Source organism: Neodiprion fabricii, chromosome 3 (genome assembly GCF_021155785.1).
Source record: "Neodiprion fabricii isolate iyNeoFabr1 chromosome 3, iyNeoFabr1.1, whole genome shotgun sequence".
Taxonomy (NCBI): domain Eukaryota; kingdom Metazoa; phylum Arthropoda; class Insecta; order Hymenoptera; family Diprionidae; genus Neodiprion; species Neodiprion fabricii.
The window spans coordinates 29221168-29242636 of NC_060241.1; the positions used below are offsets into that span (position 1 = coordinate 29221168).

The window sequence follows — 21469 nt, forward strand, 5'->3', positions numbered from 1 at the left end:
ATTCAGTCTGATCGGTATAAACGTCTAGCGATAAATTTGGTTCATTCAAAACTGCACATTCAACGTCAGTTATCACAGCGTCAACCTTAAACCTGGGGATTCAAGTAATCCCAAATGCGTCCTTTATCAAGTTTACCGACTGCCCGAAATAATGATTGAATCTTCAGAATTTCGTGGGTTACACACGAGGTTGAATTAACTCAAAACATCAACCCCTGCTTATCGATCGCCGCTGCGGCGGACTCGTCGGCAAATTAAGGTCAGAAGGTTCAAACGGAGGGGTATTTCCACGGCAGGAACGTGGCGTGATTTCAGCGTGGGGTTTTTTCGTTCTTTCATTTTTTACATCCATTTCTGTGTCGTCGCGAATCCCAATTACCTATCAGGTGATTCTATCCACCGATTACGCGTAACTCTGTATCTTCTCATTTTGCGCAAATTATACTTTTCCATGGCTATCAAAAATATGCTAATTAAAATAACCTCGGTGGTCGAACTCGTATTACAGGACTGTTTTAGACTGCGACTATTTAAAAACAACCGGCCAATAACTCTGCAAGAAGTCTGATTATCATACATTTCTGCAAAAGGTGTGACAAAAAGTTTTTCCTACTATCTTAACCAACAGATCACACCGTATAACGGGCTACAAAAATCAGCCGAGCAAACAAGCAAGGAACCGCCAGTGAGACGGTACAACAGGTACCCGTTTCAGAACATAGTTTCATATCATCCACCCCGCGAGTGTGAATATGGGCCGCAGGAACAAGGAACGGAACGATACCGCGATAGCCGGGTGAAATTTCGGCGTTGCGCCGGCAGCAGGCCGGGAGAACGCGTCGGTTCGGGAGGATCGGCAGGGAACAAACCGGGGAACGCCGGTTAGCCGGTAGAGCCCGAAGCGATTGCGGGTGGCGGCGCAGCGAGGCTCGGGCGTCCCGGTGTCATTGCCTCGCGGCTCAGGGCGGGCAGTGACTCCATCACTGACCTAGTGCCGAGCGGAGCCGAGCGCCGACGGAATCACCCGAAGGGGCGGGCGTCGACCCGAACGCCTCGCCGGCCTCCGCCGGCGCAACGCGCTAGCGGTCACCGACGCACACATTCATTCAGCCAGGCACCGATCTATCTATCGCACTACACGGGACAGCCGCCGATGGCTCATCGGGCCGCGCTCGTGCCGCGAAAAGAGGTTCGGTACTGATTTTTTCTATCTCTCTCTATCTCTTTCTCTCTCTCTTTCTATCTTTCTTAATTTTCTCACAGCAGAGGAACGCAACGCAACAGCAATGGACCCCGTTCGTAGACGTGGACCACGCGTTGGAGGAAGTTTGTCGCCTTATTTCTCGTGGGCTGGAGTAATGCGAAAATTGTTGTATTGGAAGAAAGAAAATTTTATTGATTAGAAACGTGGTTTTGTGGTTCGAAAGAAGACTGGCACTTTTTTTTACGCCGATATTCACGGTTATTTCGCGATACGCATTCGTTGCGATTCGTGCAATTTTGTTGTTTCTTCTTCTTTTTTTTTTTTTAAATCATGCACCACTACCGTGTTTTTTAGCAACGAATGATTCATTGCTAACATAGACTGTTCTTGAAAACCGACCGAGCGTTAAATCGACTTTGCTCGTTAACGAATATTTACCGCGCGTGCAAAAATTGGGGATAACTTCTGGCGCGATTGGATTCAAGTTTTCTTTTCTTTTCGCTTCTTTTCAACCCGAGCTACGCATCGCCTATAACCAGTGCCAACGAGGTGCCGCTACTGCTGATACTTTCGCTTTTTCCTAACAGAGTAACAGCCTCTGGACATGGGATGAAGGGTAAGGAGATATGTGAAAGAAAGGCTTATGCTCGTCGTTTCGCCGATCGTTAGATCGCCTTCCAAATTTTGGCAATATTGGCTTGAATATGCGCTGCAAAATGTCGCGTCGCGCATGGTGCACCGTCTGTGCTTACGTCGCCTCGAAGGCTTGGTGCAGGTTTCGAACAACCATCGTCAACACTAGAAGCTACAACCGAAGCGTCAAAGGAATCAAATTTAGTTTTGAACCCCGCAGACTCTCGCGCATCCCGTCTATAACCGTACTGCAGATGTTAGCTGCCTCTACTTCCGGTATTGCGAACGCAACGCTCCGCGATCCAAACATCTCTGCAACATGGTGAACCGACGACGAGGGTATCGAACCTTGACTTGCCATTTTTGGCTCTTGTTTTTCCAACGACGAGACAGATGGAGCTCGCAATTTTTGGTCACCTAATTATATTATTATATCTATTCGGTCCGCTGAATTTCTACGATGTTGGACTGATATTCTGTGTATACAGGAATGATTGTGCACAATTGAGAGAAAATCTGAATATAATAAAAACAGTCGATTTACATTACCTCAAATTTGTAAGGTCAAACTACATTTGAACAACAATTAATATTCAATCACTTCATTGCAGAGGTAGGTACACAGTAATTGAATATTTACTTAACATTTTTCAATAATTATAATTTCTAATGGTCGTCGTTCTTGGAACGATCAGAGCCAGATATTACGATTTTCGATTAAATTTTCACTTCACCAAAAGAAAAAGATGACTTCTATAAATCAGGCGTCACTTTTGAATGGATGTCGATCGGTTTCGATTGAAGCCGACTGTTTAAAAATGTGGAGTACAATTTTCCTCTGGGTATTTCGACTAGAGATTCTCGAGGGTAAAAGTGGCGGCGGGTGTTTTTCCAGCGTGAAACGTTCACGGCTTCGCGGTCGCAAACGTCTTCCGTCCGGATGACGCGATATCCATTAGTGTTGGATATTTTTGTGGGATGGATCGAAGAACAACAATATACCTACGTCCTGGTATACTCTCGACCCGACTCGCTGATTGACAGCGTTGACGTTACCGGTTACAATAATAACGCGTAAGTACAACGGCCGCGAATCCGAGCGTGGCGGAGTCCGGAATTCCGCAATTGGGAATAAAGGCTTACGAGAAATGGGATGGAGTGAACAATCAAAACTTATCCTGAACTTTCGAGGTGTGCAGACGTCAAAAACAACAATCAGTACACGATTAGCAGATTTTCCTAACCGATTAATTCTTTTTTCGCTGGCATAAAACCGTTAGCCAAATTACATACGGTATCCCTTGACCGAGGTTCACGCTGCTTGGACTAAAAAACGAACCGACGTATTTCCCGCGTCACGGACACCGATAATAACTTTGTACTTTCGCTCTGTGTTGCTGCTACTGCATGTGTGTGACTGACTTTAGCAACCGCGTGTTTGCAAACCTCGCTATTCGAGTCGATCAAGAGCGTAAATCTCACTTTTTACACCAATGTGTGTGCAAAGAACGAACGCGCATATATCGGGAGAATTGGCGTCAGGAAAACACCTGCGTTATATACAGTACGATATATACGCAAATTTGTTGTTTTCCAATCGCACTATCAACACCCCTTGAATTACGCGAGTCGCAGAAAAAAAACACACTGATACTCGATTGCGACGCAATTACAGTTAACCTACAGTTGATCGAGAGTACAAGTTATACAACTTCATGAAATAGGTGCAATTGTGATTTTCGCCTCCGACGCGACTTTATACCAGAATTGGAGTACCGTAAAAGTTTGCATACAACCATTTATCATCATTGGATAAAGTAACGAAATGTGATGCAGTTGAAATCGTATAGATTTTATGCGTAAAGTTATATGTACGTAAAAACTAAAGACCAAGATCATTTTATGAATATTGTTTATCAACAACAATCATACGGGGCAGTGAATATTGTGCACGTGAGTATAAAATTCGCACGACGGAACTGTCGTTCTTTCATACTGCGCAGGGAGATATTATCACCGGAAATTGAATCAGCGATGAATGATGAATCAATGACGAATCGAAAGTCTTTCGCGTTAAGAAACAACAAGGGAAAATTTGCAGAAAAAGAAGACAAAAAGTAAAATTTCAGCCATCTGATAACTCATGTACCGTTGGAAAGTTATTAAACGCTATATTTGTGAATGATAAATAGCATTTGTGTACCTTATTATATGCACAAGCGATACCTACGTATAATTCCTTCAGAAACGTGATTATATCGCAACATCTATCCGGGCACCAGAGGCCCTTTGAGGTATATTCCTGGACGATGAACCTGAACGAACGGTGGAAGTGCAGGGAACCCGCGGAGAGATAAAGACGACAATCTCGTCGATACGATTAAATATTTGCAACTGATATCTCGCCGATTCTCGGATCGAAAGAACCACCGTCGTAGTCGAACGTTTATAACACACGTTACGAACACCGACAGAGCGTAAAATCGTCCGGGTTCTTGAGAATGTACATAATTAGAGCGATCAGTTTTTACGGTTGATGAGATAAAGACGAAAAGGCTTCGACAAGGCGTCTGAAATTCCGCTGCTAAGTCTACGCCGGCATATTTCGTAACTTTATGCAGCTGCGCGGTCGGTGTACCAATACGACGACAAAGTGGCTGACGGTGGTTGCGAAGTTGCGCAACCGCGTTTCAATTCTCTTCGTACAAGCGGGTCTACCGATATTATTTTTAGCATTCACTGGATATTTCGTTACGCATGTCAGTTACTCATACTCTACAATGTCACACGTGTGACGCGAGCCTACGGTTATAGGTGTAGGGACGATATTTAACACACCCGGTACATGTATGATATATATATGTATATAAATACATATACAATACATATGTATGTTATATCCGCTCGTTCGGCCAAGACTTTCCGACGATCGATGTTTAGTTATGAAATTTTCAAAAGTATAAACGCGAACACCTGTGATTAGCAGCAGGGGAAGAAAAGTCTCCTGAGTTTTGAGAAAGAGAAAACACGGACAGATATTCGCTTTTACCGAACTTACGATAAGGCCAAATTATATCGATCATCCAACGAAAAACGGTAGCAAATATTTTTCGACCCCCGAATTAAAACGATGCAAAACATTTTTATGCGACAAAATGTTGCATTTTCTATCAATCCCAAAGTAATTTTAGTAAAATTGATATTCATTTATTTATGAATGTAAGCAATCGGTAATTTAATTAGTATGTATCAATTATATCAGGGTTATAAGAAATATGTAAAAATATAGTAGGTATAATAATACGAATGCACGTTGAGACTTACATTTTTGGTTCTTCGTTAAACTGACATCGATGAAAACACCGTCACGATAGAGAATAATAAATCTTCCTTGTTGCTGTAGATAACTCACAGAAAAAAATTGAAGAAAAATAATCTCCAAAAAATTCACAAAACTATCCTCTCGTTCGTTAAACTTATCGATCACATACTTCACAAAACAATAAAATTATATACATATATATTTGTATATATATATATGAAACACAGTACATTTCCTTGTATTAAATATTTGCAGTCTTCGTCGTGTGCAGTTTACAGCGGGGCCGGGTTCGAAAAGGACAAAGGGGCGGGGACGTATTCAGGTCGGATACGAACAAGGAGAGATGAAGAATGATGCGAGGCGAATGCGTCGAAGCCACGTGAAATTTCAAGAAAACTAGCAAGAGGTAAAGTAAAAAGAAAAAAATGAAAATATTAGGCGAATCGCGAAACGTTACGAACGAAAAACGATCAAGGATCGATGCTATCGCTTTGCAACGACGCGTGATGTCCGAGTGACCGATCGGGGCGAAGGGGTGGTCTTGGAACCTTCCCACAGGCACGACGATGACGATAACGATGATCGCGATGATGATGACGAGGGTGGTGGTGGTGGCACGACGACCAGGCAAGGACAAAGAAAAAGGTATAGAATGGAGCGAAAGGGATAGTGCGAGGTGGATTCGGTCCCGCGTGTAAGTTCCTCACGTCACAACGGTGCTCCGCAGTCACGAGGAGGCAGAAGGTTCGCCGCCAGCGTCGTCCGGATCGCGACAATAGTCATAGTTTCACTTTTAAACCGGTGCCAGACCGCGTTCCACTCTCTCGAGCCGGCTTGGTGGACCGTTCCCGGTCCCGTTAGACCTAGGCCGAGTCCCGCGGGTCCCGCTCTCCGGCCAGCTTTCCGTTTTGAGCGTTCCGCGCGGCGTTACCGCATCGGTAACATAGTTACCCTCCTCCGCGGGGACACGTGCGATTTCCCCAGCGCGGCGTGGAGGATGGATTGGTCGAAGGTGGTGCAGACTCTGACTGCAAGCTTCCGCGAGCTCGAAAGCCCGAGATTCCTTGTTCGAAATATTTTTATACCCCGTGTTCCGCCGATCCCGTGATTACTGTACGAGTGGATGCAAAATTGTTCGTGTCAACGATCGATTCGTCGAATAAATATATAAATATTTATACAGGTTTCTCTGATGATGGTATTGCGGGTGAATATTGTTTCTCTTTTCAACACATACACGCACACACGCAGATGTCCGCCACTCGGGAATAAAATCACCTACCCTATTCTCGACCAGAGAGGACAAGGGATGGACGCCCTACGAGCACGTCGATCTCCCGCCCTAACGGTAAAACAGCACAACTGCGGACACTATTCCGTCCATCTACGCGTGTATATTATATGAATGCTAGGTAAATCGAGGACCCTGAATTACGCTTCGTCTGTCTCGCAGGCGGTCAATCGTTCGATCCTGCCGATTGTTTGCAGATTTGTATTCAATCTAACGGTCGGTAATTTATAGAGAAACGACAGAAGCGATCGCGGAGAGGTGTGATATAAGAAAACGGTCGAGAAGAAAGGGGTAAAAAGATCGAGGCGTTGCAGCGGAAAATTGGCGTAACGACGCGTGAAGCACATACGAGTGTTAACGTCTAGGCCTTGCGTAACAAGTAGCGTAAATGGAAAAATACGCTTGTGCCTCAACTGTGACGTATCTGTGACGTGTAAAATAAACACGGAAAGAAAAAAATAGACGAGAACTAGAACATTTCTTTTTTTTTTTTTTCACCCAGACAAGACATACGCCGTTCCGTCATCGACCGCACCCGGTGTAATATCCCGCGAAAAACGCACGCGACGTCAGAGTTTAGATATGCGAGTGTGGGGCCAAGTAAATGTACCGATGTACCGTGGTAACGTGAAATTAATATTGTCAGTTGATACTAAAAAGTTCGAAAGAGGTGCGAGGAAAAAGAAACGCGACAAAATAATCGGCAGATAACGATTGTAATTCGTCTGTCATTGATATATCTGCGAGTGATATATATATATATATATATATATATATATATATATATATATATGTATGTATGTATATACATGTGTGTGTGTTTGTGTCGAGTGTGAGTTTGCGCGTGTGCGTCGTCGTATTTGACGTATCGGAAAGTGTCACCTAGGCGAATATTCGCTCCAGTGTAAATTTCGACCGGCTTCGTAATAATTTCATCGACGATAACAAAATTTAAAAGTAATCTTTCCTCGTTTATCAAATCTTGGTGCAATAATTTTCGTCGATCGCGTCCGTGAATAATTATATTATATTTGATGTACGGATATGCGAAAACATGGATGGCATAAGAGGGGGGCGGCGGCGGATCGGATCACGAATTATGTGTGTACTTGAATTCAGCATTTTAAAAATGTGTTTGTACGTAGGGTCACCGCGATTATAATGAGTATATGTCGACCAGTAGATCCGTATCTCGGTCGATCACTTGACGACGAACAACTACGAGGACGATTGTTCGAACGGAGACGATTGATAATCGATCGCGTTGCCCCGAAGGTGTATTTTATTTTTCCACCAATCAAAATTTTTCACTTCTTCATCGCATACGTTAGATGCAATTTTAATATTGTCATTTATATTGTATACACATATCTGCATAACGTGTGCATTTTAAATTTTGCTATATTCATAGTTGACGTTCAGTTCACAGCATGGAATACCCTCCAAATAAAAACACAACCAAAAAAGAAGAATTTGTCACCGACGACCACACGACTAAGGTGGCATCGACGTCGAACGTCAATGCTCAACGACACCAACGTAGCCAATGCCGTGGAAGATCCCTGGCCAAATCACACTACTTTTCAGTCGTTCCGAACTTTTCCGACACACTGTGCATGTATAATACATATGTGCGTACGTATGTCGATACATGTATGCGTACGATTCATGATGTACAATATACTATTGACACTGTCACTCCACGGTTGTCTTATTTCAATTAAAAAAAAATTTTTTTTCTTTCTTTTAAATTCTGTTTAAATTGTTTTTTCTTTTATTAGTCTTCAGTCAAACATCCCGGAACATGATGCACTTCCCTTCACATGCTTATCGGTTGTTGTATTTTTTTTTATCTTCTTCTCTTTTCTTACTCTCCTTCATTTTTCTTTTTTTTTTTTTTTTTTATCCCTTTTCTTTTATCAACAAACACAGGTGGCGATCTCGGGCGAGGAGGGGTGGAAGGGGGCGGGGGGGAATGGGGTTCGGACGATTATAATAACAGTGCCGACAAACAACAACAACAACAACAACAACAACAACAATGGTAATAATAATGAACAATAATGACAATAAATGGGAAACCCGGCCTTGTTTACGTCAGTGTGCGTATGAATCCGCTCTTTTTTTTCAATTAAACGAGGCAAGCCAAGCGGCAAAAGAGAGGCTCCTCTCTCCGTGTACTCTGTCGTAGTGAGTTTAAGAATCAAAACGACTAGCGGACGGGCGCACGGGCGCGCACGCGGTACGAACACGGAGAGCCGGCAGCTCAGCGCTCTAACAGCCAGCAGCGAGCTGCTCGGGTCAATGACCTCTCTCCTTGCCGGCGAGCTCTCCGCTCCTCCCTCCGCCGCCCCACCACAGCTCCCACCCTCCCTACCAACGCTTCGTTCGTCTTCCCCTAACCCCTCCCGCGCGAACCGCTGCGCGACACCCTCCCCTCCAACTAACCCTCCCGCCCCTCTTCCTCCTCCCCCTCCTCCTCCCCCGCCCCCTGACGACCGCTGAGCCGACGAACGATTCCGCGGCCGAGTACTTCCCCCACCGCCAGAACTAGCATCGTACGCGCGATCGTCGCTTGTTTACCCCCACCCCCCTGCCCCTCGCCCCGCCGGACGTGAAGCGGTTCGGGGCTTCTCCCCCTCCCTCACTCGGCGGGGAGTATTTCACCCTGCATCATCCCCGCGCGCCGCGCCGCCCCCCCGATCCAGCTTCGCTCGCTCGCTCGCCAGGACTCTTCCGGGGGTGGCGGCCAGAGAGCGAGGAGGAGGAGGTGGGCGGGGGTGGTAAGGGATGGGGATGGGATGGTATGGCAACGCTCCAACGCGGGTTCACTGGTACAGTACCCTCTCGCGCGGTGCAACGACTCTTCCTGATTCCGCCACCCTTTCTTCCCCGTCCCCCTTCCCCCACGGCACCCTCTCTCTTACCTAGCGTACGCCGCCGTTCGTCGTTTTCCGACGTCCTCCGAGGACCTCCGTTTCCCTTCGATCCAACGACGACGTTAACCACCCCGAAAAGCCCCGTTGACGACAGCGCCAGCTTCGTTCGTCCGTGCGAAACACGTCCCTCCGATGCGGGATGAGAGGCGCGGGCGGAGGGGTGGAAGAGAGATGATGCACCGAGAGACAGAGTGCAATCATTCGCAAAATTGTGTATACATCGAAATACATGTATTGATATACGTACGTAGGTATACGCGCGTGGGTATCGGGGCTTCGTCTGCGTTTGTATGTCCAACGTCCTCGCGGAAAATGTTGCGGAAGATAACGATGAAATCCTGTATCGATCAACGGTCGTGTTAGGCACCCGCGATCTCCGGTACGCTACGCTGACTCTCACCGATTCGGATTATGCTCGAAATACCCTGTAAGGTTGCGATTCCTTCCTTGCTACCGAGCGATCTTTATCACGGTACATGGATACCGAACTCGAGATTTATCGGCGAAACAGCTTCTATCGATATTATGCCTGTACTGAATCCGTACCCGATTGCTTCCAAGTTTTTCAGCTCAACCTTCGCTTTGTCGTACGTAAGGTGTATAAACTTGACATTTTTTCCTCATACAATCACCGAAATATTCTACCACTCAATAGACTGTGAAAATTGTTGATCTGTATACCGATTCGCATTCTGGAGTCGTAACGTCGTAATCGTAGCGGCACGTTGAATGATTCCCTACTTTGCATTCGCCTAGTATACTGTAGAAAGAGTCCACACAGTTCGGTAATAATCATTTCAACGTTGTAATCGTGATCGGTTCATATTCATAAGTGGAATTCAAAACGTGTCGTTTGAATTTACGTACGAAAACACAGGGACGTCGTTACCGTAGTTTGGTGCCCCCCTCAGTAAAGCTGCGTACATTATTCAATCGCGTGAAATTATTTCACCACAGATGGTGATGTGATTATCGCGTCGAGTCCAGGTTAATTTGTTTTTTACAAGAACAGAAAATGATAAATACAAGTTCTGCTTGATCGGATTTCCGGTACTTGGCAAACGCGAACAAGAAACCGCATCGTTTGGCCTTTGCGTTCTGTAATCAGGACGCGACACGTGTTGAATTATCCTCTACACTCTGTACTGTTCGTGACAAGGAAGGAAGCAGAGGATCCCACTACATCTTATCTGTAATTCTTCCCCATTCCCTGCCCGTGACAAAGTCACTCTCGTACGATTCCTTGAAACACCATATTACAAGTCTGTTCCTCGAGTAGTCAGACACATCGGCAGGAAACAAACAGTTCTGAAATTGACTTTGAATCACATGTCGCCCGAGGCTTTGTTCAGAGACAATTGCGATATCGACACTTGCAAAATGTACAGTTTTACTGGTGAGGACAGTTTTCACCTGTCAAGTTCATATAAGATAAAAATAAGCGGCTTTGGGAGTTCACAACGTTGCTGATTGGAAGCACAAAAATTGCAATGCAAAGTGGTCGCGTGGTCTTCATTACAGTGTTCTTACATGTGCGGACATTACGCTGTAAGTGTTCGTTCCTCAATTACCTGCACGATTCGCGGGATTGCTGATGATTATGAATGTGCCGATCGTTGTAACTTTGACGTAGCCGTCGGACAAGGACGTAGTAATTTTCCCGCCTCTCTCTATCCTCGCTGTAATGTTCTACATAAGCGCAATTCGAGCGCCATTGCAATCGTGGAGATGGTAGGTACTTTGCGCGTTGCGGTGCAGCAGCATGTGCATACAATATATCTTCTTACGTACGTTTATGCCAATTCCGCGCGCGTCTGTAGTTTCTAGACTTCGCATGCGTATATACACACCTATATCTAATCAAGAGCCATATCAACAGCACGTATCTAGATTAGATTTAACTGAAACACAGTTGCTCGGCTGGTTAGAAGAAGCGCCTGACTCTCCCCGCGGCACTTTATAGAGCGTTATAAGCGTACTGAAATACGTAACAGTTGACTCTGAAGCCGAGCATCCACGCCAACATTAACGCTGCAGTTATGTAACAATTGATAGACTCGTTATTTTACCGCAGTCGTTACGAATTAGATTTGGTACACAATTATCGTTGTTATACATGTAGACGGGTGATCCCTGTATTTTCGATACAGTAACGTGTACATGTAGAATTTTCATTCCTCGGTCACTGACAATGAGAGAAATGTTACAGTTGAAACAATTATTTTTCGATCATCAACTATTGCGAGATACGGAACGCACATTTTTTTATGTCAAGTTTTCGTTTTCATAGTGCTGCAGCCAGTCAAGAGTCATACCATTTAATATATGGTCACACCGTATTATTGGATTAAAACGAAAATCACCTCTCCTACATACATTTTTCAAGACGACAGACGACATTATACATATTATTTGTGCGTTATGTACTACGAGAAAAGCGTCCGATGTCTCATTGTCAGTGACGTTTTTCCTTACGTCTTATCGTTGCCTGAAACCTGGAATGTTATACAGAATTCGGTTTTAACGATGTATGTTCAACGTTATACATATATGTATATTACTTGGCCGAAAGAGGAAGTGTGTTTTTATCGCCAAGCATAAGACACTGACGCACAATCACACATACCTACATACCACATGAAATATTTCGTGTATGCACGTACAATGTACGTACATGCGTAGATGCGGTCACAAGATTGGCAGACAGTGGAAATCGCCACCTAGCGGCGAAGCATTGACTTGTGAATCTGTATAAAAAGCAGATTTTATACCAACATATTTCACTTCAATGGTCGATTCTATGCGATAATATTGGTATCCAGACTATATTAGCCCTATACACGTACCGTCGAAAACTATCTCTCAGGTTCGTCAGCAATTATTCACGCGCTTGTCTGTCATCTGACTCGTGCCAATTACGTCAGAAAGTGAACATCATCTGTCGACAAGCTCAACAGAATTCACGTATACATACCGTAACACATTGTAAGTGCGTTACTTCTGAGAAAACTGTTTTAAAGGATTACCAAATTATTCACCGGTGGACCGGTCTTATACGCATCCTGGAATCACCTGTTTGCATTTCTAAAGCAAAAGAAAGTACTTTTGAAATATTTCATTGTCGCCAGCTACTTCGCAAATCTCAAATATGAATAGGTGGAGTCTTAACGAAATTCGCGCGGCTGCGATTCACGCGTGATGATTCTTCATGCGTGAAATCTACGATTTATGTGCGACTAGCTTTTACTTGCGGCATCGGTCGCGTGATTTTAATTGTAAGGGAAAATAACGGAGTTCTTGTCAATAGAGCACCAATCCTGGGCACAGTACAGAGCATTACATGATGATTACTATACGACGGAAACTGTACATTTTTCCAGAATAAAAAGTATTTAATACGTCATTTCAGAACCTAGGAAATCTCTATACTAAATTTCATCAAAATTCGTTCAGCCGTTTGAGTGTGAAGAGGCAATTACAGAACTATGCCAAATAGCTATCCCACAGGTACTGTGCATTTCCCGACATGAAAAGTAACCTGTGCCACTCTCCAGCCCATAAACTATCTCTATCCAAAAAATGTCGTCGATCCATTGCTCTGCTGCTGCGTGAAAGAAGGACAAACCAACAAACACACTTTCGCATTTATAATATTAGTAGGGATGGAAATTATGTCTTGGCACTTACTAGTTGGCTGCCCTAATTCAAGCGATTCTATGCGGTGATAAATGTTTTATATATTAGTACGTCTAATCATTTGAACTCGACTGTAGTCTTCATATTTAACATGGCACCCAAAAAGAACGAGAAATCGATGATCCCAGACATCCTATAAATTTTGTGCAACTATTACGTGCATACTATACGTGTATAAACAGTACGCGCATGATATATATGTGTATAAACTCTAACCGGTAGGGTTTAATCAGTTTCACGAACCTGTCGGCGCGGCAATATAATTTCTAACCGATAAAGATAAAAATTCCATCGTCGTTGATGAAACCGCGTATTATTTTCTTCCGATAAAACGCGTTCTATATACCGCGGTGTGCGTTGTATACAGTACGCAAGGCTTGTCGCCATTCCTAATCGCCCAAGTACCCAAAGAGTTCGAATCAGTAGATAGTAAAAGATACGCATGCTGTTGACATGATCAAGCCACTCTCACAAATGTCTCCTTCCTTTTATGCGATCATGTTCAACAGCAATTCACCGATAACGAATACAAAGGTTGGAATATAAATATGTAAACATGGGTAATTAATTATGCTTCGAGGTACAAAGTTCTTCATTGCTAAAATATTGTCCAGCTGTTAATTATTACTATTCGTTATAATTTTTGTCCGTCGTTTTTTGCAATCACATGAAATATCAGCGACACTAGAATGGGACGGTTCGAAGGAAAAAGGCACGTTGTGCAACGAGAGGTGTTTAAACATTCGGAGCTTGATCACAAAGTCTTTGAGCAGTTTCTTTCGGCGCACACCCGCCAAGAATTATCAGCATAAGCTCGGACAGTCAACCGGCTGGCAAGTACGGGTGTTCGCGTGCCTCGCTCCTACTATACGACGTGTCGCGAGAAAAAGCACGCGTGCAGGGGACACGCGCGTAACAAGCGCGAGGTGTGGGTGAGCACAGTCCTTCATAGGACATTGACTTTGAGATATATGAAGTCACCGTCGACGTTTTGCCCCGCTATCTGCTTTCGGCTTATCGCCTCTATCCCCGGCCCCTTGCCGACCCCCCAACGATGTCTTTATCTTCGCTCCAAGTCGCCCGGTCTGCTTCGTAAAATCATATTTTGGCGGGTCTCGATTTCGTCACAATCGTCACAATTTCACTACCGATCATCAGCCGACCAAGTAAAGAGGATCTCGTTCTTGACTATCCGTCTCTAGACTTTGAAAGATCCTTGTAAAAATCCTGATTCTTGTTGGCAGCGAAACAGCTGAAGCCACGTGTCAAATTCTTTTTCGGTCAGGTATTTATGAAGCTGCACAGTTCCCAGCAAAGAAATTATTTTCCAGTAAACACGGCGTCTCATTCAGTCGATGGAAGAGTAATTTCTCCAGCCGTTGCTAACATAAACGTGTTGTCTGAAATAAACGAACGTTCGCATGCCAGAGTGAATTTTTACTGTATACGTGAGTTCAGCTGATTCAACAATGAATTTGCCGGCGATCAAACAGAGCAATGAATTCGGTAAAGAGGTATAAACCAGCTTCCCGAAAAGCCTGCTGTGACAAGTTCCAATCGATTCATACTAATAACCCTAACTCTATAACTCTCTAGACTTCGAATCAGTTGGGACTTGTACTATTCGACAAAATCCTGAATATATCTATAATCTGTAACCAGCAGGTGTCGACGAGAATGGAGATAGGTGTGCGTATGCGGACTTAGGTGCTCAAGTGTTTTTTGACTATAGATTGCGGCGGCATAGTAAACGAGATTAATGCAGAGAGCAGCATGACGCCTTGAAATGTGTCTCTATCAGGAACTAGTAGATACGATATTCTTAACGAATTAATCATTTAGAAAGTCAAGTCATTACGCGCGCCACGTAATTGTGTAAAAACATTTTAGCCATGCCATTACCTATTTAAATCTGTTTGGAGTAAGCATTTGCTTTAGCGTTCGTTGGGTGTAACGAATGAGAAATGTCAGGAGCAATAGAACATCGCACTCCAGGCTGTCTTAGACTCAGTTTACCGTTAGGTGTGTCAACCTGACAATTGATCGAAACAAAATAAACAAAAAACCCTTGCTTATATACGTATATACATGTAAATATACATAGCCGTATACGTAGAATCATCCGATAATTATTATACTACTCGTCTATAAGTCATACGAAAAGTTGACAAACGATGCGATCATCTTTCGCCCGGTTTGTCAGAGCGATGCCTGTATTTGCCAAATCCAAAATGATCTCTACGCGCATCTTGAACTGCGAACGATAGTCCCCGGGATTGTATTACGAGGACCGATGCTGCACAGACCTTGCTCGTGTCACGTGCGACAACCCACGCAAGGACCGCGAATTTCTGTCCAAGGTCACGCTCGTTACTTCATTCCTCATGGTCTCGTCGTTTCACGCGGCCATCCCGGACTCCAGGGTGACGTGCATAGACGTGATAATTTTGCCGCGCATGCTCTCCCGCTCTCTCTTGTCCCAAGAGATCGGTATTATTTTTACATTCAAAAATCTGCAGCAATAAATTGAGCAGCCTGTGACCGATCGATTGGTTTTGATCAATTTTTGGCAAACTCCTTTTCGTCGTACCAAACGTTTCATGATTGTGATACTTCGCCCGGGTGGAGAGGTTGGATGAAAAGGATAGGTTCAAATGAGAACAAGAGTTGCACTACTGCAGTGATCGGTTGAATCCGAAACATCGGAGAAGCTTCGTTGGTTTAACACGTCACGTACGGATCAACGCCACTCGTCGCAAAGTGCCGTTAGTTCGCCAACAGTTCTAATGCCAAGATAGGTATTCGACTCTCTGATAAACTTATCTGACGAATGAATACATGCATATACATACGTTAAACATGGACTTGCGTGCCTCGCATTAGCGGACAAATGTGAATGTAACGTGAAAATATATTCGTGGTTAGCGTTGGTTCAAAATTTCGCTATATTGTTTGAGTCGTGATCGATATTTCTTATGAAATACTGTTATACATATACTTTGAATCTTACCACAAACCGTTGAAAACACTAAGCTTGCTGCGCAAGAAATCGTGAAAAAATCAAATTGGTGGTTAATGACAAGAACTTGTTACACACTCCCCAACTGAACCGCATTTTATACGAACGTGATTTAGAAAAACTCTTTGTGAAGTAACAGTTGGCAGGGCCAAGGGTGACTGCCAGTCGCAAACAGACAATGACCCAGTTTCGGCATGTAACGCCGCGACGATAAGAATAACAGCTAGCACGTATTAAGAATTACATTGCCTAGTGCGGCGAACTCTGTCGCTTCACCAGATCGGCATGTTTTGCAGTAATTAAATAAACTGCGATATTATGTAGTAAATTACACTTTTTCATTATCAGCAATATAAATTCCTTGGAGTTTATAAATATTAATGAGTATTCAAAAATAACTCTCATACACTTCATAGCTATAATATAATAATATAAGTTTGATCTATCATTCATTAGGCTGAACAATCTTATTCCAAAATCAAATCACGTGCACGTGTTCGCCAAAGAATATTGTCAACCTCCGAGTCGAATACGAATTAAACGGCATACAACCATACATACGTATATGTATATTTGTTACGCGATTGGTTACCCGAAGGAATGATTTTCTAAAAAGATTTTGCTGTTTGACGAACGAAATAATCGTCGGGTTTACAACAACAATTCTCGCAGAGCCGTGAAGGAAATCAAATGCGATTAACGACGTTGAAAAATACTTAAATACACTGTCTTGAATTATTTTCTGCAGTATCATGAATGATTGAATGCATAACATTTCGATTCTGATTTAACGTCTTATATGTGTTTCAAGTTATTGTGTTATTATCAACGGCTGGATATTAGTTTTCGCAAAATATTACTGACATTTCTTTTTCCGATTGACCCCTTCGCTTATTTGTTTATATTTATAATGAAATAAAAATCAGAAATATAGACGACCCATATATGTGACAATAAATCTGATTATTAGCAAAGATTGACCTGCTTTACCTTAACAGCAGGGGCACAAGTAGTCAGTTCGGGAGACTCCCAACTGTCATGGCATCCCAAATACAACGTGAGACCTAAGGAGTCGATTGTAAGCACATGAAATGCACCGAGCGTATGCCGTGGGCGTGTGCGTGACTTTGGAATCAATTCGATATGCTCAAAGGCACGTGTTCGTTAACTATGTCAACAAACGCATTATCAGTACCATTAAACAAGTCATTTCAGCATATTTACTAATCTACAGCCGCGCCATAGCTATCATTAGTGTAGCCGTAGAAATATTCTACAAAATTGTAAATGTGCCAACTCTAGAATTTATAGTCATAAATGGTAACATAGTCCTTTGAGTCGAGACGTTGTGTTGCCATTTTTGTCATATGCAATAGGGAAAAATTTGATTGCTAATATATTGTACCAAATGTATGAATTAGTACCAAATAAGGCCAAACTATCACCATCAAATCATTTCCCGATTTCTAGATCGTCAATGTTAGTCTAATTCACGTTACAATTCATTAATCGTAACACGGGATATCAGTGGTCGTTACAGGATGCAGATAACTCGAAAAGTAAACTCGAATTTGGTACCATTATCTGTAGAGGCTCGATGCTAATTCTACTATCGTTTCACGAGCCGGAAGCGTTGAAGACAAAGGGTATACAATATACGAAGCTCTGTTTAAACGGAACTTGGACGCTCCATTCGTCGAAAGAATACAAAAATAGCTATGCCCGATAGTACATGACAAAAGTCTCGCACGATATCACTGATTACCGTTGTATACACAGAAAATTCTGTACAATCATCCTACGTGAAGTCGCGGGTTTATTCGCCGTTGCTGTACACTTGCACGTCGGCACGAGAATAATATTTACTTGTATTCGTTATTCATATAATATGTTCATAGATCAGGATGTTTTTCTTTGCAATTATCTGCCGGCTATATCGACCCGATGAAAATACTTCCTAGAACATTGAGTAGAAGTAAAACACCAATAAATTATAATTTACGTAGCCAACAAACACCTCATTAGAACTTGAAAGATGTTGGAAAAATTTCCGTTTCGTTACCTTTGGATTCCACTGACAACATGAAGCGACTAATATCATGAAACTGTGAAATGTTTTTAGTGCGCCAAGATATCAGCAAATTTTTCTATCATTCTCATACCCTTGTAACAAAACAGAGGATTGAAAACTTTTCGAAACAGAAATCGCCTTCGTGTAATATCTTAAATGTAGATGCGAGACCCTTTCTGACAATCGCGAAGACACTGACAATGAGCGGTTGAATTGATGTCGCACAAACTGAGGCCGATAAAAGCTTTATCGATGTTCTCGAGCTACAATATTATCTAGTGATAGTTTAAAACGGAAGTGACTAAGGAGAGATTGACAGCAACTGCCGTCTCCTTCTCGTACGCCTCGAACTTCCTCTGACAATGACCCAATGCTCAGCAAAGCTGTTTGGCCGACTGGCCCACAAATGTTAACGCATGTTTTGGAGATGGTGCATCGACCCCTCCACGTGTTCAGAGAACGCATGTTACATGCGGGCGGGTAAGTGTCGGGTCACAAGGCACGCGCGTATGTTGTGCGTACATCTGCGTGAATAGTGCATATAATACGCACAATATACAGTATATTACAGGCTTGTATTGATTTTCGAACAAGACTTGTCACCACCGTCGCCGTAAGTCATCTTGATCGCATCGACGGATCAATTGACGTAGGTATAAAAGTGGACGGAGTTAATTAACCTTGATTTCATGACAAGGCTGGGTTCTCGAACCTTACTCGAAATGAGTACCAACAATCGTCGAATATTATCGCGGTATCATACGTTGCATTCGTTTTTAATTATGCCGGACGAAATCCAATGATGCAATATTTCCTTCAACTTTTCATTATATCTTCGAAAGGTTTAGTGATAAATAACGTGTCGCGACAAACATGACCATTGAAATTATTTACGTGGACGTAAATAGTAGGTAACAGCTGAATCCGAGAAGAAATTGTTAATCGGGTGAACTATTTCCAAGGGATAAGATAAATTTGAATTTGACGATCGATCTAAATATAGCTGTGAGTAGAGATTACGGGTTCGTTGAAAAGTGACTTTAACACATGTGAAAACTGTATGCTCGTGACAAGGAATTGAATCTGTTTGTAACGGGTAGATCAAATTTTAACACTACCGACTACGTGGTAAAATACCAAATTTGAGGTGTTTCTACCAACCGCATATCATACGATTTTAGAATAACTATAAGAATACGACCATCCAGAGTATTATCGCAACCATCGAGAAAACGACATACTGTCGGACTTTCGCTTATTCATCGCTGATTTTCTAGGCCATTGATGACGATCGATAATTTATGTCCGTCTCTTGCAAGTCGAAATTTTGTTTAGTACAAAAACAAATGGTGGCGCCATCTATAGAAAATCTCAGAACTGTAGTAAATATTTCTAGATCTAATCCCACAAAAGCTGAACTTCCAATCATAATTGATACTCGCGTTTTTCGTATCCCCAGATTACTAGCACTTCCTAATATGAAATTAAAACCGTTTTTGAATGTGATGTACGATGGTGAACGTACGTCGGTAACCGACTCGTATTTCACCGTCGTGAAGACAGTGGGTAGTGTAGAAAGGCAGTGTAGAGCACATTTACTACAGTAAATTGTTACAATAGTGGTGGGGAACGAGTGGATTACAAAATTAGCCAATAACGTGACGTTTTTGAGTTTACGAGTATCAGTTAGTTACCCATTGTATAAACTCAAAATTCATTATCATAAACACTACCTTCATATGCATACAAGAGTAACCAATTTCCTGCCTATGCTGTAAATAGGAATGCAAATAATTTTTTGTGCCGCTTGTGATACGCTCTTCTGCCTTTTACAATTCCTGCTAAAATACTCAAGGTAGCCGCTTACCCCTTCCACTCGTAATTTCTTTCACCTCTCTAGCATCAGAGTTCTCAGCTTTGAAGTTTGGCGTAACTTAAGAAAGTACCAAGCAGGGTGCTTCGGGACAAGATCTTCCTACCATTATTGATCCCAAGTGCGAGGCGGTAAATGTAGGGCATTGCTATTATCTTCGCGGCCTTATTTCAACTTCAAAGGAATACATGTATGTACAGCTGGTTGTCCTCAGCAATCTTCAGCCAACGGCGAATGATTGAAACAATCGCGTAGCGTCGCTTGATTGTTTTCACCGTAGCGCACTCTAGCAGCAGCCAATGGATAGTGCGGTACGTGAATTGGAGAGGAGTACTCCGCCTTGGCAGCACCCCAGAACACGAAATAGGATTTTGGAACTAAATTTCTAAATATCCTGGATCATAACTGCAGGTCAGTTACCGACCGTACCCCGCCGTGCCTAGTGTCACATAAGCAGTCGATAATACAGAGCATGTTTGCCATAGGGAAGTAGCATTGTAGTAGTTGAAACTGAACAAATCACTAATATTAACAAATGATGTTACTGCGGCATGAATAAACAATTAGCAAATCTTGTGTGCTTCAAATATACGACAAACATTGTTTATCATTTGTTACCGTATCTCCACAGCAAAACTGGGCCTAAATTTTTCAACAACATCGACTCCGTTGAGCATGAAGAATAAAATAAGGATGAGTAAGCTTAAGAGAGGCGAGATTTCATGTACCCTATAAAATATTACAGCATCCATTTTAGTTTAATGTACGTAATAATAGTATTGCAATTTGAAAAACTGCACCTTGTCAGTATTCAACCGTTGACGATCAATGAAAATGAGTAGTTTTTGAGATTCTAATAAATATTCATCCAAAATCATCGATCTCCTTGATTGTAGTATGAATTTTCTGATTCCTGTGCTATTTACTCATTGTTGCAGCCTTCCGTCTATAGCGAATTCAATAAATTTCTATGGGAACAAATATCTATGGGGCCACGAATGTATGAAATTCATTTTACAAAATGATCCGCGAACAATATTCTTAGTAGTTAACACACATGCACACATTTATACAAAAATAAATTTACAAAATAAATGTGCACACTACCTTATCTAAAAATTTCTCAAATCAACAAATTACATAAGAAAATAAAGATAAATCATGGATTAGAATCCGACAACGGTAGATCATCCGGGCCGTTTTGTTTCAAGTTTTATCTCCAGTAGGCCTGTTCAACATAGAAGAGTTGTCAGATCTATCGCACTTTCTTCGAAAATTTTCAGATAGTTTAACGTCGATTGAGTTCGGATGTTCGCGTACAGGTTTTAAATTTTCCCATTATAGAGTAGAAAACCTAGTGAACATTTGAAGCTCGTAAACCGACAGTGAAAATACCGAGTACTGTAAGATATTGGCATTCG

The 21469-nt window shown here is 42.6% G+C and overlaps 1 protein-coding gene across 2 annotated transcripts in view; it reads right to left on the reverse strand.

Moving 5' to 3' along the window:
• The window catches only part of LOC124177325 (hormone receptor 4), a 110550-nt gene extending 103996 nt beyond the window's left edge, over positions 1-6554 (reverse strand). Inside the window, exons 1-2 of one of the 2 annotated variants that reach the window (XM_046559596.1) lie at positions 5867-6270; positions 5162-5327 (exon numbers count right to left, since the gene is read on the reverse strand). The gene's annotated coding sequence lies outside the window, so the exon portion shown is untranslated. Of the gene's footprint in view, positions 1-5161 lie in introns of both variants that reach the window. The other variant, XM_046559595.1, reaches the window with a different exon arrangement.
• Positions 6555-21469: the final 14915 nt, after the last annotated feature.